At 44.3% G+C, this 17,638-nt stretch overlaps 1 protein-coding gene across 13 annotated transcripts in view; it reads right to left on the reverse strand.

Annotated features, from left to right (window-relative positions):
• SCAI (suppressor of cancer cell invasion) overlaps positions 1-17,638 on the reverse strand; it is a 166,576-nt gene that overhangs the window by 90,002 nt on the left and 58,936 nt on the right. The window contains exon 3 of one of the 13 annotated variants that reach the window (XM_051838029.2): positions 6,259-6,352. The exons of the other annotated variants lie outside the window; for them this stretch is intronic. The gene's annotated coding sequence lies outside the window, so the exon portion shown is untranslated. The remainder of the gene's footprint in view (positions 1-6,258; positions 6,353-17,638) is intronic. 13 annotated transcript variants of the gene reach the window in all.

A 17,638-nucleotide genomic window follows, 5' to 3' on the forward strand; every position in this document is an offset into this window, starting at 1 on the left:
GGCCGCGGCGGCCATTGGAGGGTGAACCAACGGCAAAAGGAAGACCTTTCTCTCTGTCTCTCTCTCACACTGTCCACTCTGCCTGTCAAAAAATAAATTAATTAATTAATTAAAAAAAAAAATGGAAGCCAGGACATGAATCCAGCCACTGAGGTATGTGACACAGGCACCCTATGTGACATCTTCACCACTGTATACTCACTCTGCTTTTTACTTTTTAATATGGTTTATAGAAAATTTAAAATCACACATGACTTGCTTATATCTCTATTGAACAGTGCAGTGCTAGACTTGAATCTGAAGAGCCAGTATAATCTTTATCTTATCTTTCTGTCTCCCACAATAAAGCACACACATATATACCACCTGCACATACCATGTATATAACAAACGTTTGTTGAATGAATGAATGAAATGAATGGAAATAAGGGAGAAAATCTATGTATTTATAATAGTAGAAAGCTTTAAGTAATTTTGAGTATTCCTACTATAATGGAATATTTAATTATGAGCTGGTCATTCCACAGCCTATTAGCACACAGATTCTAGCTATGTATATTATGCTATTTAAGAAAGTGTGTGTGTGCTTTTTAAGATTTATTTTATTTATTTGAAAGGCAGAGTTACACAAAGGGAGAGACAGAGAAAGAGTGAGAGACAGAGGGAGAGAGATCTTTCATTCGGTGGTTCACTCCCCAGATGGCCACAACTCCCAGGGCTGTGCCACATTGATGCCAGGAGCCTGAAGATTCTTCAAGGTCTCCCACATGGTGGCAGGGGTCCAGGCACTTCCACTGCTTTCCCAGGCCATTAGCAAGGAGCTGGACTAGAAGTGGAGCAGCCAGGACATGAACTGGCATCCATCTCAGGCAGCGGCATAACCTGCTACATCACAAGACTGGCCATGCAAAGTGTGTTTTGATACACTAAATCACAAAGAGAGGGAGAGACACAGAGAGATCTTTCATCCACTGGTTCACTCCCCAGATGTGATAACAGCCACGACTGGACCAGGCCAAAGCCAGGAGCCACAGCAGGGGCCCAAATATTTGGGCTAGCCTCTGCTGCTTCTCCCAGGCCATTAGCAGAGAGCTGGATCAGAAATGGAGCAGCCAGGACACGAACCGGAGCCCATATGGGATACCAGTGTCACAGGCGGCAGTTTTACTTGCTATACCACAATGCCAGCCCCAGAGTAGCATACTTCTCCAAAGTAGTTTCAATTGTCTTGCATGACAAGACAATCATACTTATGTTTATCAAACCTTACAATATTCTGTCATAAAAGATAGTTTGTATAATTTGACTTTTTTGGTGTTCCTGTTCAAGTATTCTAAGTACACCCCAGTATTTTATAAGTCAACGCACTCTTACTTGTAACTGCCACTTAATGACATTCTGCCTTAATGGTACAGAAACCAGGGCCTCATGCCACACCAGACTATAAATCCATTATGGAATAAATCCATTCTACATCGATTCTTTTTTTTTAAAAGATTTATTTATTTACTCGAAAGTCAGTTACACAGAGGAGAGGCAGAGAGAGAGAGAGAGAGAGAGAGAGAGAGAGAGTGAGAGAGAGAGAGGTCTTCCATCCGCTGGTTCACTCCCCAATTGGCTACAATGGCCGGAGCTGTGCCGATCTGAAACCAGGAGCCAGGAGCTTCTTCCAATTCTCCCACATGGGTGCAGGGGCCCAAGGACTTGGGCCATCTTCTACTGCTTTCCCAAGCCATAGCAGAGAGCTGGATCAGAAGTACAGCAGCCGGGACTCGAACCGGCACCCAGCGCTTCAGGCCAGGGCGTTAACCCACTTCGCCACAGTGCCAGCCCCGTGAATGATAGAGTATTTGGGCCATCTTCTACTGCCTTCCGGAGTATTAGCAGGGTCAGTCAATAAATTTTAATGATACACCTTGCATGATATTTTAAAACTGTGATAAGAGGTTTAATGTATTAAGAAAAACCAAGCGTCACTTAAGAACATTATCTTGCTAAGGTTATTTTCCATTTTTATAAGCATAATGTTAAAATATCAAATTACATGGTAGATTACATAATTTCGACTAATAATCTCAAACAACACAAATTAAAATAATTTTTTAATTAAAAAAGAAAAATACCATGTTAAAACTATTAAGAGTTAGAGGGTAGAGTGGTTAAGTCTCTGCTTGGGATGCCCACATCCCATGTCAGACTGCCAGTTTTAAGGCTGGCATCCACTTCCATTCCAACTTCCTGAGACTGCATTGTCGGAGTTGGCAGATGATGATGGCTCAAGTGCCTGAGCCCCTGTCATCCAAGTAGGAGACCTAGACAGCGTTCTAGGCTCCTGAATTCAGCCTGGCCCAGCCCCAGGTTGTTCTAGCCATTTAGGGAGTGAACCAGGAAATGGCAGATCTTTCTGTCTCTCTGCCTCTCAAACAAACGAACAAGTCATTTTCTTTAAAAGGTTAAAAGTAAAAGTATGGAAAACATACATTTGGCAAACATTAATCAAAAGGGATGAAATACAGCTATGTTGTTATCAAGCAAAATTAAATGTAAAGAAAAAATCTGTAGAGATGAGAGTATTTCTTTATCACAAAACGTTGAACTCAATACATAATTCTTAAAGTTGTATGCAAGTAACAACACAGCTTCAAAGTAGAAACACAAAAATGGATAAAACTAAGTAAAGCAACAGAAGAATCCACCATTATAATGGGAAATTTAGGACATATCCTTCAGCAACTGAATGAGAATCAAATCAAAAAAGAATTATAGTAAGAGTTTTTTAATTCTCACTTTTAATACCTGTCAATCACCCAACTGAAATACAGGGAATCATGTACTTAATGACTGTAGAATACATATTTTTTCACATATAAGTGGAAAAATTATAAAAACCATTTCTATGCTAGATATAAAACAAGTCTCAACTTGTTGCAAAGATCTAAAATCAGAGTATACATTCTAAACACACTGCAATAAAATGAAAAAATCAATAGAGCAAAATGAGAAAAATTTCTATTTGGAAATTTATATACGCATTAAAATAATTCACTGGTCAAAAAGAAACCATAGGCCGGCGCCGCGGCTCACTAGGCTAATCCTCCACCTTGCGGCGCCGGCACACCGGGTTCTAGTCCCGGTCGGGGCGCCGGATTCTGTCCTGGTTGCCCCTCTTCCAGGCCAGCTCTCTGCTGTGGCCCGGGAAGGCAGTGGAGGATGGCCCAGGTGCTTGGGCCCTGCACCCCATGGGAGACCAGGAGAAGCACCTGGCTCCTGCCTTCGGATCAGCGCGGTGCGCCGGCTGCAGCGCGCCAGCCGTGGTGGCCATTGGAGGGTGAACCAATGGCAAAAGGAAGACCTTCCTCTCTGTCTCTCTCTCTCTCACTATCCACTCTGCCTGTCCAAAAAAAAAAAAAAAAAAAAATCATAATTAAAATTAAAAATACCCTGAACTGACTGACAAAAAAAGCATTTGGATACAGAGAAATCTATGTTTAGGGAGAAATGTATGTCTTCAAATACATTAGAAAAGAGGCTGGAAAAAGAACAGCCAATTAATCCCACAGAAAGAAGACTGAAATAAATCTACATAAAAGGGAAGAAATTAGTTAAATACAAAGCATGCACACAACAGAAATGAGCAGGTATAAAGGCCGGTTCTTGGGAGACCAATAAAACCCTGGCAGAGTGATGCAGGGGAGTACCCCAAATCAGAAAGATCCAAGGGCACAAGAGGTTGTCACAGGAATATTGTGAATAGCTTTATGCCAATCGAATCTATTTGATCATTTAGGTGAAACAGACAAACACTTCACAGGAAACCTCATCCAAAAACCAGAAATTTTGAATCCCTTTCTCTCTAGTCAGGAAACTGCCTAATCAGAAACCTACCAACGATGAAAATTCCAGGTCCAGATGGCTTTACCAGCAAATTACACAAAACATTGAAAGAAGGAAAAAAACGTAAACCTTACACCAGCTATTGCAGACAATGGAAGGAAAAACATTGCAGCACAATCATTTTGTAAGGCCAACATAACTTTGATACCAAAACCTTGACAAGGATATTATAAGAAAGGAAAATTATAGACCATTCTCAGTAATAAACACAGATGCAAATATGCTAAACCAAATGTTAGCAAATCCCATTCAGCAACATATAAAAAGGACATGACAAAACTGGGCTTATTTTAGGAATATGAAGTTGACTTGATCATTGAAAACCAACCACTGTAATTTACCACATAAGTAGAATGAAAGGGAAAAATCATGACAGCTTCTTAACAGATGCAGAGCACGCATTGGGTAAAATTTCACAGTGACTCACAAATAAGAAAAAATAACTCAGGAAACTGGGAACAGAAAGAACTTCTTAATCACAGAGAACATGTAGTTAAAAACCATCCTATTTACTTAAATGTTGATCTACTTCCTCATGAGATTTTGAACACCTGATGTCATGAGGATCTGAAAACATATGGAATAAAAGAAAAGTGGGGCCAGCGCTGTGGCCAGCGCTGTGGCGCAGTGGGCTAAGCTGCCACTTGGCGATGCCTGCGTCCCGTATCTGAGTGCTGGTTTGAATCCCGGTTGCTTCATTTCCAACACAGCTCCCTGATAATGCACCTGGGAAAACAGCAGATCCAGCTTCCTGCTGATGTGCCTGGGAGGGCAGTAAATGATGGCAGTGGAAGATAGTTCAAGTATTTGGGCCTCTGCCACCCATGTGGAATACCTGGAAGAAGTTCACGGCTCCTGCCTTTAGCCTGACCCAATCCTGGTTGTTGCAGGCATTTGGGGAGTGAACCAGCAAATGGAAGATGTCTCTCAGTCTCTCCCTCTCTGACACTTTGTCTTTCAAATAAATGAATAAATAAATATTTTTAAAGTGAAACTTCAAAAATGATGTATCAAAAATAAAAAGTAACTAAGAATAAATAGATGAAGATATACAAGATTTCATCATAGAAAACTGTAAAACACTTAGAAATAAAGACCTCTAGAAGATTAACAATATACCATTCTCTTAGTGACGGAAAGTCTCAAAATTGTAAAGACTGGGGGCTGGCACTCTGGCATAGCAGGTAGAGCCGCCACCTATTGGGCCGGCATCTCATATAGGCACCAGTTTGAGTCCAGACTGCTCCACTTACGATCTACCTCCCTGCTGATGGTCTGGGAAAGCAGTAAATGGAGTCAGTCCAAGTCCTTGGGCCCCTGCACCCACATAGGAGACCTGGATGAAACTCCTGGCTCCTGGCTGGAATATCTCTCTCTCTCTCTCTCTATTTTCTCTTCTCTCTCTGTCTCTGACTTTCAAGTAAATAAATAGATCTTTAAGAAATACATTACTACTAGCATCTCTTACTTATCTGTCATCTCTTCTAAAGTCACCACTCTCCCAAATAAGCTATCAAATGCCGTAATTTGTTTGGTACTTTTTATTTTGGAATTATGTGGAATGTACTATTTAAAGATTTATTTGCAGGAGTCACAGAGAGAGAGGGAGAAACAGAGAGAGAGAGAGAGAGAGAAAGAAAGAGAGAGAGATCTTCCATCTGCTGGTTTACTCCCCAGATGACCACAACAGCCAGGACCTGAAGCCAGGAACCAGGAGCTTCTTTCAGATCTCCCAAACACTTGGCCATCCTCTGCTGCTTTTCCCAGGCCATCAGCAGGAAGCTGCATCAGAAGTGGAGCAGCTGGGACTCGAACCAGTGCCCATACGGGATGCCAGCATTGCAAAGCCACTATGCCACAATGCCGTTCCCAATACTGTACTTCTTGACCTGGAGTTAGCACTGGGAAAATTCACTGAGTTATTATTTATGTACTTCCTGACTGTGTTATTCTTGAATTAAAAAGACCTGAAAAACAGGAAGGAAAGAAGGAAGGAAGGAAGGAAGGAAGGAAGGAAGGAAGGAAGGAAGGAAGGAAGGAAGGAAGGAAGGAAGGAAAGGATGAAGAAGGGAAAAACACCAGATCCACACGTTTTTACAAGTGATTTTACTAAATATTTAAACAGTGAATATACTTTACTCCCAACAATTACTTTAATGAGGCTAACATAACCTTGACACAAAATCACAGAAAGGTGATACAAAAAAAGCAAACTCACAGGCCTAACTCCTTACTATACAAACAGTTCTTACAGCCCCAAATGCTTATCATATTAGATCATCAATAACTGATAATTTAACATACAGCACCAAAAACAATCTCATTGGTTTACTAATAAATAAATGGTGAATTATGACTTACGACCTGATTTGGAAGTAGAGTCTTTGCAGATGTACTGAAACTTAAGGTGAGGTAACACTGGAGTGGAGTGGGTCCTTTATCCAATGTGACTGCTGTCCTTATGACAAAAGAAGCAGAGACACAGAGAGAAGAATGCCATGTGAAGACACAGGAGGAAGGCAGTTGTGTGAAGACGGAGGCAGAGACTGGAATTATGCAACTCCAAGCCAAGGACTGCCAAGGATTGCTAGCAACCAGCAGAAGCTAAGAGAGGAACAGATTCTTCTGAGCTCCAGGAAGAACCAATTCTGCAGCAATTCACTTTTACTCTGGCTGCCTGCACTGTGACAGCACACATTTCTGAAGTCTTAAACTGCCTGGTTTGTCATGTCATTTTGCCTTTCCTTTGTATTTCTGAGATGACTGATGAAGTTCAGGCCTGTCATTCATTCCAGCAGGCCCAGGAAACTAACAGGTATTTAATCCTTGGAGTCCTCTAGCACATACTACGACATGCACAGACAAGCAAACGAGCGATGATGGGGATAACAGCCAAGCTTAATCTGTTAAATACATAAAATTTAGCAAATTACTGACCAGCCTGTTGACAGTTTCTTTTTTTAAATTTTTGTTTATTTATATAACAGGCAGAGATAGAAAGAAAGAGTTTTCCCATCTACTGGCTCACTCCTCAAATGCCTGCAACAGCCAGGGCTGGGCCAGGCCAAAGCCTGGAGCTGGGAACTCCATCCATGTCTCCCACATGGGTGGCAGGGACCCAACTACTTGAACTATCACCTGAGACTCCCAGGGTGCACATTAGCAGAAAGCTGGAATCAGGAGCAGACCCAGGAGTTGAATCCAGGCACTTTAAAATGGGATGAGGGTGGCCGGCGCCGTGGCTCAATAGGCTAATCCTCCAGCAGGATGAGGGTATCCCAAGTGGTACCTTACCTTACTAGGCCAAATACTTGCCCCAGATGGTTCTTTTTTTTTTTTTTTTTTTTTTTTTTGACAGGCAGAGTGGACAGTGAGAGAGAGAGACAGAGAGAAAGGTCTTCCTTTTGCCGTTGGTTCACCCTCCAATGGCCGCCTCAGCCAGCGCACCGCGCTGATCCAATGGCAGGAGCCAGGTGCTTCTCCTGGTCTCCCATGGGGTGCAGGGCCCAAGCACTTGGGCCATCCTCCACTGCACTCCCGGGCCACAGCAGAGAGGTGGCCTGGAAGAGGAGCAACCGGGACAGAATCCGGCGCCCCGACCTGGACTAGAACCCTGTGTGCCGGCACCGCAAGGCGGAGGATTAGCCTAGTGAGCCGCGGTGCCAGCACCCCAGATGGTTTCTATAAGAAAGAAATCTTGAGAGAACATGGTGTAAGTCTGTACTGCATCGTACAGTCACAATGGCAGTGGACGAAGCCTTGACTAGTTCAGAAGCCTGAATAAGCCTGGTTCTTCTAACACTTACTACTTACGTGATCATACACAAACAAAAAAAACTGCAGTTAACACTTTGAGCTGTAGAGTTTTCTTTTGTCTTGTTTTACTTATTAGAGAGAGAGAGAGAGAGAGAGAGAGAGAGAGAGAGGGACAGATAACTTTTCAAGCCAGGGCTGTGTCAGCACAAAGCCAGGCACCAGGAATTCCATCCAGACCGCCCACGTGGGTTGCAGGAACCCAGGTGTTTGAGCATCTTCCACTGCCGTCGCAGGAACACCAGCAGGAAGCTGGATTGGAAGGACGGGAGTGGTTGGATACCAGGCACGCTGACAGGAGACGCGACATCCCAAGCTGCACCATCACGCCTACTTTGAATCACAGGTATTTAATCGACAGAAACAAGCAATGTACACCTGTCTTGACAAGCTCAGGTAACTGTTGTTAACATAAAAAAGACATTCTTGGGAAAGGTGTTTGAGGCAGCAGGTGAGACGGCTGCCTAAGTCGCCTGTATCACATATCAGAATGCCTGGATTTGAGCCCCACCTGCACTTCTGATTGCAGCTTCCTGCTGATGTATACCTTGGGAGGCAGCAGATGACGGCCCCAGTCCCTGGGTCTCTACCACCCGTGTTTGAGACCCAGACTGAGTTCCAGGTTTTCCAGTGTCAGCCTGGCCCAGCCCAGGCCATTGCAGGCATTTAGAGTCAACTGGTTGACAGGAGCTCTTTCCATCTCCCTCCCCCAATCTCTTGTCTCTAAAATAAATTGGAAAAAAAAAAAAAAAAAAGAAAGAATAACCTTGCGATTAGACTCAATGGGGAAATATGCCAACAAAAAACTTTAAAGTACACAAGAAATAAAATAAAAACATAATAAAACATTTATTCTGACAGAGAACAAAAGAAATTTATAGAAGTCATATGCTAAGAAACAGACCTTTTATAGTGAGTTCAGACTTTAAAAAAGACTTGTAAAGACATGAAATGATTGTATAATTAAGCATGAACATAAAACTGTAAAAATGGAATATTAACATCTACCTTACGAGGCTACTGGACAATAAAATGATGTAAATGAAACTGCCCCATAAATTATAACGTACTCTAAAATTGAGCTGTAAAATCTTTAAAAATGTACTCAGAAATAACATAAATTTAAAAACATAAGTACAAAAAAAGGTTGGACATGTGTATGTGGGGTGGTGATGACGACAGCCACTGAAACGGAATCGGGAGCCACTGCTCGGAGCAGCTGGTGCTCCTAGCACAAACACGTCACAGAGTTGCAAAGGCTGCTCCGTCTGGAGCAGAGCATATCTTCAGTTATCAGGGTAGCAGAAAAACACCATGAATTACACATAAATTATTTTTAAGATTTATTTATTTTGGGGAGACCCAGATGGAATTCCAGGCTCCTGGCTTTGATTTAGCTGAGCCCTGTCTATCGGTGGGCATTTGGGGAGTGAACCAAAGGAGGGAAGATCTCTCTCCCTCAGCCTTTCAAATAAAATGAAAATAAATAAAGTATGTATTTGAAAGGCAAAACAACAGAGAGAGAAAGAGAGCGGTCTTCCATCCACTAGCTCAATATCCAAATGCCTACAACAGCCAGGGATGAGACAGACTGAAGCCAGCAGCCTAAAATGTGGTTTGGGCATATGGAGGTGGCTATCTCCCAGAGTGCTCAACAGCAGGAAGCTGGAATCAGCAGCAGGGCCAGGGCTTAAACCTAGGCACTTCCTTCAGTATGGGATGTGGGCATCCCAGGGGGCATCTTAACCAATGTGCTCAAATATTTGCCCAACAAATTACTTTCTACACACAATCTCTCTTTTATTCCAATGTGACATTGAAGTTACACACTATTAATAGTAATTGGAAGGGAAATGCATAGGTGCCAAGCTTCTCATTGCTCAAGGTGTTGAGAAACTGAGTAGCACCAGGAAGGCAAAAAGAATTGGAAAAAAACAAAGGTGCCGGCTGGCGCCGCGGCTCACTAGGCTAATCCTCCACCTTGCGGCGCCAGCACACCAGGTTCTAGTCCCGGTCGGGGCACCGGATTCTGTCCCGGTTGCCCCTCTTCCAGGCCAGCTCTCTGCTGTGGCCAGGGGCCCTGCACCCCATGGGAGACCAGGAGAAGCACCTGGTTCCTGCCATCGGTTCAGCACAGTGCGCCAGCCGCAGTGCGCCAGCCATTGGAGGGTGAACCAACGGTAAAGGAAGACCTTTCTCTCTGTCTCTCTCTCTCACTGTCCACTCTGCCTGTCAAAAACAAAAACAAAACAAAAACAAAAAACAAAGGTGCCGGCAGCAGTATCATCAGAGCCACGGGTTGAAATACTGTCCAGGAGACTATTAAAATATCATTTTGTTGACCAAATGTAAGCAGAAAATATGTGTTTAATACACACAAAATACAAACTTCGATATTAATTCAACTGAGACAGCACAGCCAACAGAAAGCACTGCGGTGAAAGGAAGGGGAGGCAGGAAGAAATGAGCGCACACAGCTGGACAAAACACAGCAGAACGGGCACAGGTCAGAGTGGATGTGGTCCACGTGGCATGTCCCACACTGGCTGTGGCTCAGCCACACCAGCACGGATGCTAGTCCACACGGACTCAGGCAACTGGGCTGTGATTTAGTAGAGGCGCTCAAGCAGCGCATTATCTTGCCTACCCGGGGCCACAGGTGTGCAAGTATGTTTCCATGCCGGTGCCAGAAAGGAAAACTAAAGAGGACAAGAGACAGGGGAAAGCAAGCAGGAGACTGTACTGAGGAAGATTCATGCAGTCAAAATGCAGTCATAACAGGGCCGGCACTGTGGTGCACCCCGTAAAGCCACCACCTGCAATGCTGGCATCCCGTATGGGCACCAGTTTGTGTCCCAGCTGCTCTACTTCTGATCTAGCTCCCTGCTACTGGCCTGGGATAAGCAGCAGAAGATGGTCCACGTGTTTGGGCCCCTGCCACACATGTGGAAGACCAGGAGGAAGCACCTGGCTCCTGGCTTCGGATTGGTGCAGCGCCAGCCATAGCAGCCATTTGGGGAGTGAACCAACAGAAGGAAGACCTTTCTCTCTGTCTGTCTCACTCTATAACTCTACCTGTCAAATACAGTCATAATGTTGCGCAACTATCACTGCTGTCTGGCTCCACAACTACTCTTTGCATCTTGCACAACTGAAAGTCTACACCAACTAAATACCACTGCCCTCTCCCCTCAGCCTCTGGAAACCATCATTCCACTTTCTGTCTCTGATCCTTACTACCCTAAGGACTTCCTGTCGGTGGGATTATACAGTACTTGTATTTGTCTTTTTGTAACGTGCTTATTTTGCTTAGGCATACTGGCCTCAAGGATCATCCAAGGTTGAACACGTGCAGGTTCTTCCTTCCTTTTAAAGACTTAAAAATAGCCCATGGTATGTATAAGCCATCGTTTGCTTGTGCATTCATCTGCTGATGGGCACTTGGGTTGCTTCCATGTTTGTAAATAACATTGCTGTAACACCGGTACACAAATATCGCCTCAAGAACCTGTTTTCAACTCTCGGTTGTATATACCTAGAAGTGGAATTATTGAATCCTATAGTTATCATTCTATCTTTAACATTGTGAGGAGTTGCTATACTGGGCTCCACAGCGGCTGTCCCATTCCACATTCCCACTGAGTACGCTGAGAGTTCTAATTTCTTCACTTCCTCACCAACACTTGTCATTTTCTAGTTTTTTTTTTATTTTTTACACCAGCCATTTGAATGGTGTAGGGTAGCATCTCCTTGTAGTCTGATTTGCATTTCCCTAATGATGGGTGATGCTGAGCACCTTTACATGTGGTTACCCGCCATCTGTGCATCTTCTCTGAAGAAATGTCTTTCTTATTGCTCTATTTTCATACAGCAACAAGATACTTACACAATGTACTTTTAAAACAAACGTAATTCATATCAAATAAAGATCCTGTAATCCAATCATCTGAGAGGGTTTTTACTCTAAGGGACAAGGGGAACAGTCCTGCACTCAGCGGGCTGCAGGGTTCTGTTCTTCCAGATACTCTCAATTCTCTCGAATCCCTGAGACACACTTTTTAAAAAATCTTTTTGTTTTATTTGAAAGGCAGAGTTACAGACAGAGGAGAGAGAGAGAGAGAGAGAGAGAGAGAGAGAGAGAATCTTCTATTCACTGGTTCACTCCCCAAATAGCCGGGACTGGGCTAGGTCGAAGCCAGAAGCCAGGAGCTTCTTCCGGGTCTCCCACGCAGGTGCAGAGGCTCAAGGACTTGGGCATCTTCCAGTTTTCTCCTAGGCACATTAGCAAGGAGCTGAATTGGAAGTGGCGCCCACAAGGGATGGTGCAGGTTTAACCTTCTACACCACAACACCAGCCCCAAATTCACTTTTAGTTTCTCTTACTTTCAGGATAGTTACTACTTCCTTCAGTGACAAAGAACTGGTACAGTGTTGTAAGAATTATGGGTTTGGGGCCGGCGCCACGGCTCACTAGCCTAATCCTCCACCTAGCGGCGCCGGCACACCGGGTTCTAGTCCAGGTCGGGGCGCCGGATTCTGTCCGGTTGCCCCTCTTCTAGGCTAGCTCTCTGCTGTGGCCAGGGAAGTACAGTGGAGGATAGCCCAAGTGTTTGGGCCCTGCACCCCATGGGAGACCAGAATAAGTACCTGGCTCCTGCCATCGGTTCAGCGCGGTGCACCAGCCGCAGTGCGCCGGCCATTGGAGGGTGAACCAACGACAAAAGGAAGACCTTTCTCTCTGTCTCTCTCTCTCACTGTCCACTCTGCCTGTCAAAAAAATTTTTAAAAATAAAAAACCAAACAAACAAACAAAAAAGAATTATGGGTTTGAAGTTATACTGGTCGCCAAGTTCAAACTAAAACATGTACTACTGTGTGCCCCACCATGATCTAGTATTTTGTAAAGACCCAATAAAATCGAGACTCTAGAGGTGAGTGCCCTGCCTACTGGCTACAATGCTGCTCGGGATGCCCATGTCCAATCCCAGAGACCTCACATTCAAGTCTCAGCTCTGCTCCCTACTCCAGCTTTCTGCCACTGTGTCCCCTGGAGGCTGCAGGTGATGACGCAAGTAGTTGGGTCCCTGCCACTCATGTGGGAGACCTAGATCAAGTCCCCAGCTCCCACCTTTGGCCTTGTCACAGGTACCTGAGGTGTGAACCAGCAAATGGGAGATATCTCTCTCCCTCTCCCCTCCCTCCCCCCTCCCTCCTCTCTCTCTCTCTCCCTCTTTCAAATAAACAAATAAACATTTTTTTATAAAACTAAATGTTAGGGGCCGGCACCATGGCTCACTTAGTTAACCCTCTGCCTGTGGTGCCGGCATCCGTATGGGCGCTGGTTCTAGTCCAGGTTGCTCTTCTTCCAGTCCAGCTCTCTACTTTGGCCCGGGAGTACAGTGGAGGATGGCCCAAGTGCTTGGGACCTGCACCCGCATGGGAGACCAGGAGGAAGCACCTGGCTCCTGGCTTTGAATCGGCGCAGCACGCTGGCCGTAGCAGCCATCTGGGGGGTGAACCAACGGAAGGAAGACCTTTCTGTCTCTTACTGTCTGTAACTCTGCCTGTCAAATAAAAAAAAAAAAATCTTTAAAAAATTAAATAAGTTAAATAAAAATCTAAGAACCCCTTAAAAGATAGTTATTATCTATAGAGTGACAATTGCCTAAATTGCATATTTTGTCTGTAATAAGTTCAAAGCACAAGTGGTAAGAGAAAACTTACTATTTCTTTCAGCAGTAACTGACTGGTTGTATTTCTTTTGTCTTTTAATATTCCATTGTACAAATACACCGAAATCTGTTTACCCATTCATCAGCTGATGAGCAGACTGTTTTCACTCTCTGGTTACTATGAATAGTGCTGCTATGAGCATTTGTGTACAAGCTTTTATACGGACAAATACTCTCTGTTGGGGAAACTCATATCCTTGTAGTAGAACTGCTTGGTCATAAAGTAACTCTGTGCTTAACCTTCTGAGGAACCAGCAGCATTTTCCAAGTCTGCACCATTTCACGTATGAGCAGGTGTGAGGCATCCTTTTCCTCCACACACCCTCGCCCACACTTGTCTTTCTGGTTGTGGCCATCCTGGTGGGTATGAAGCAGTGTCACCCTACGCTTTGGATCTGCTAATGGTTCTGAGCATCTTTTCACAGGATTATTGGCCCTTTGTATCTCCCTGGAATAAATGCCTACTCAGATCCTCTGTTCATTTTTAGTGGGTAGTTTTCTTTTTACTGTTTTGTTGTTAGAGTTCATTATATATTCTAAATAAAAGAACCTGACCAGATTATGATTTCCACACAGATTCTTGCTTTCTGTGAGTTGTCTTGCCATTTTTCTTGGACTGGTTGTATTTCTGTTTTTAATTTTGTCATAGACAGTTTTTATTTTTGTCAAAATAATATACATATATCCAATTGAAAATTCAACAGTACCCAGTAACCCTCTAGGGAAAAGCAGCGACAGCCTGCTGGCTCAACCTTCGCCTTCCAGCCGCACACCCCAACATCAACAACTCTCAGCTCTCCTGGCTGTCCCACCTGGAGGTTACCTGTAGTCCAACGTAAGAAGCTTCTCTCGGCTGGCACCGCGGCTCACTAGGCTAATCCTCCGCCTAGCGGCACCGGCACACCGGGTTCTAGTTCCGGTCGGGGCACCGGATTCTGTCCCAGTTGCCCCTCTTCCAGGCCAGCTCTCTGCTGTGGCCCGGGAGTGCAGTGGAGGATGGCCCAAGTGCTTGGGCCCTGCACCCCATGGGAGACCAGGAAAAGCACCTGGCTCCTGCCATCGGATCAGCATGGTGCACCGGCCGCAGCGCGCCAGCCGTGGCGGCCATTGGAGGGTGAACCAACAGCAAAGGAAGACCTTTCTCTCTGTCTCTCTCTCTCACTGTCCACTCTGCCTGTCAAAAAAAAAAAAAAAAAAAGCTTCTCTCACGATGGCTTAGTTTGTCTATTTTTTTATATGAAAGTTTATCCATAATGACAAGTAAGGATGTGATTGTCTAATAACTCCCAGAGCCCCTCCCCACATCATTAATTATATCAGCATCAGTTATACCATGATTTGGGATTGTATCAAACTTTAAACTTCATCTATTGGTTACATTGGTAACTAATATTTATATCAGAAACATTTTTAACACTTCATTACATGACATATAGTAGGGTATTAAGAGGGAGGAAAGACCAGCATACAACTGAGAAGGTTCCTCAAACATCTTGAATTAGAAACTGGCTGTACTTTTCAAATCCTGTTCCTCCCTGCTTAGTAAATAATTTTTCATGATTCATAGGCAAATGCTATACAGTAAATGTTATACTGTTTAACTTCATAGAAATACATCAGATCTTTTTAACTACTTCAATTACTCCTTAGTTCAGGAAACCCTACTCACTGGGTCTGTGCATAAGTCTGCTCTTCTGTTGACACGGTGACAGCTACAGAAGTTATAAGATGACACATAAGAAAGTCTTGTCGGGGCTGACACTGTGCCATATGGGCTAAACTTCCGCCTGCAGTGCCGGCATCCCATATGAGCACCAGTTTGAGTCCTGGCTGCTCTTCCGGTTCAGCTCTCTGCTATGGCAGAGAAAGCAGTGGAAGATGCCCCACGTTCCTGGGCCCCTGCACCCACATGGAAGACCCGGAAGAAAGCTCGTGGCTACAGATCAGTACAGTTCTGGCCACTGCAGCCATCTGGGGAGTGAACCAGGGGATGAAGACCTTTCTCTCTGTGTCTCCCTCTCTCTGTCTATAACTCTACCCTTCAAATAAATAAATAAATCTTAAAAAAAAAAAAAATTCTAGTCAGTGTCCAAACCTAGATGTGCTAGCAACATGCTATGTGGATGACTTAAAAAAAAATTTTTGGCATTTCATGGGACATGAGGATAAGGGTATTAGGCCCCGAAGTTCATGGCTTAAAATCTATTTATCTAGAGAGGAAAATCTTAAAATGTTTATTTAGAGGGAAGTTCATGGTTCCTCAGTTATTTACAACTGAAGAGAGGAAGGAACAGGCAGGGGCAGTAGAAAGCAAGCTCCCCAAGGCGAGAAACAATGCCAGACCTCTCACACACTTCATCTTCACTCTCACGTAAGGTAGGCATTGTCAGGTGACAAGACAGCCTCACCTACGTCACTTATCAGAATGACACAGTTAGAGAGGGACTTCAACGCCATGCAAAGATTATCCCAAAGCCCACGGGCCTACATCTCATTTCCTTTAAAAGGTATAACATTATGGTACAGAAAGTGCTCAAAAACAGTCAATAAAAAGTAGCAAATGTGAAAACTGGAAATTTATATAACAGTAACAGCCATTGCTGGCTCATTCTTTCAATTAATCCTGAGAGTCTCTAGTGCCATGTACTTTTTCAAATGCCAGAAGACAGCAGGGAACAAAATGGCAAAATCTCTGCTTCCAGAGAGTCTAGTTTCTAGTGGAAAGTAAGACAAAGGTAAACTAAAACACACATACAGATAATATTCTGAGCGGTAAGAAATACTAGGAAGAGGGAGTGACTGGGGCTAGTATGTTAGAGTAGGCTGGGGACACCTGAAAGGACATCTGGACTAAGGAAGCAGGGAGCCAGGCATGGGCATGGAGATTCCGGACTTAGCACCAAGGTGCCCAGGCCTCTATGCTTGCTGTTCACAGGAGCAGGTTCTCCCTAGAAATAAAACACTAAAGAAACCCCAGCTCCTCATGAGTAAACATCAACAGGATGCATAACCGCTGCTTTCTGAGCGCCACATAAAAGGCAGAATAGAGGCCCACATCTGGATACTCAGTTTCTAGGCTCTGCCTCCTGGCACAGGCCTGAAACTGCCCCTCGCAGTGTAGCGACCGACCACCCAAAGGGAGCCTGAGGTCCACCCACCAACTGCCTTTCTCTAATCTGCCAACGGCGCCAGAGTGGCCACCGGCAGGCCCTTCGGGAGCTCCCTTGGACAAGTCACTGTAACTCACTCATCAAAGCAGTGCTCACAGGCCTGCCTGCTGAACGAGAGAACCAGGTTCATTATGTTCAACTAGATTTTACACTAAAGTTTATTTAAAAGGGGCTATGAGATCACAACCTTTTTATTGTTCTTTATCTTAATGGTGATCAAAATTTTTAAATCTAGGAAGTTGAAATAAGGCCATGTGAGGAACACTGCACTTGGATTCTGAAGACCCAAGGCCCACCATGGTCATATGACTTACAGTGTCCTCTAACTTCAGTTTCCTCATTCGTGAAGTGGAGGTGAGAACACTACACCATCTCACCAAGCTGTTGTGATAAATTCTACTCAAATGTAACTTTTTTCTTATTAAGAAATCAAATTAAGAAGCAAATGTAATTATAATAAAAATAGACAATGTGTTCATTAAGGAAGACCTTACAAATATCAATAGGCTTTAGGTTTTAAGAAAAATATTAGGGTTGTGCATTTAAAAAAAATAAACTCCACTGCTGCTGAGTTTCACCTGTTCCTTCCGCTCACAACCTTCTGTGAGTGTTAAAACGCCCACGTGGGTAACAGCATCACAACGAGAAGGGGAGACAGCAACTAAGGAGTTCTCACGGGAGGCACAAACGCTAACCTCAGCAAATCCTTTTCTCCTGGAGGTTGGTCATGCTCACGCTTCTGTTGAGTCTCTAGTCTCAGCAGACTCAGGGAGGTCCTTAGACAAGGAAGCAGTCATTTTTTTTATTTGAGAGGCAGACAGAAGCAGAGGGAGCTCCCATCCACTGATTGACTCTCCAAATGTCTTCGATGGCTGAGACCGGGCTGTGTCGAAGCTGGGAGCCGTGAACTCAGTCCAGGTCTCCCTAGTGGGTGGCACTGACCCAATTGCTTGAACTATCACCTCCTACGGCCTGCACTAGCAGGAAGCCGGAGTCGGGAGTCCAACCCAACTAATCCACTGCAGATAT

The sequence above is a fragment of the Oryctolagus cuniculus genome, chromosome 1 (genome assembly GCF_964237555.1).
Source record: "Oryctolagus cuniculus chromosome 1, mOryCun1.1, whole genome shotgun sequence".
Classification (NCBI taxonomy): domain Eukaryota; kingdom Metazoa; phylum Chordata; class Mammalia; order Lagomorpha; family Leporidae; genus Oryctolagus; species Oryctolagus cuniculus.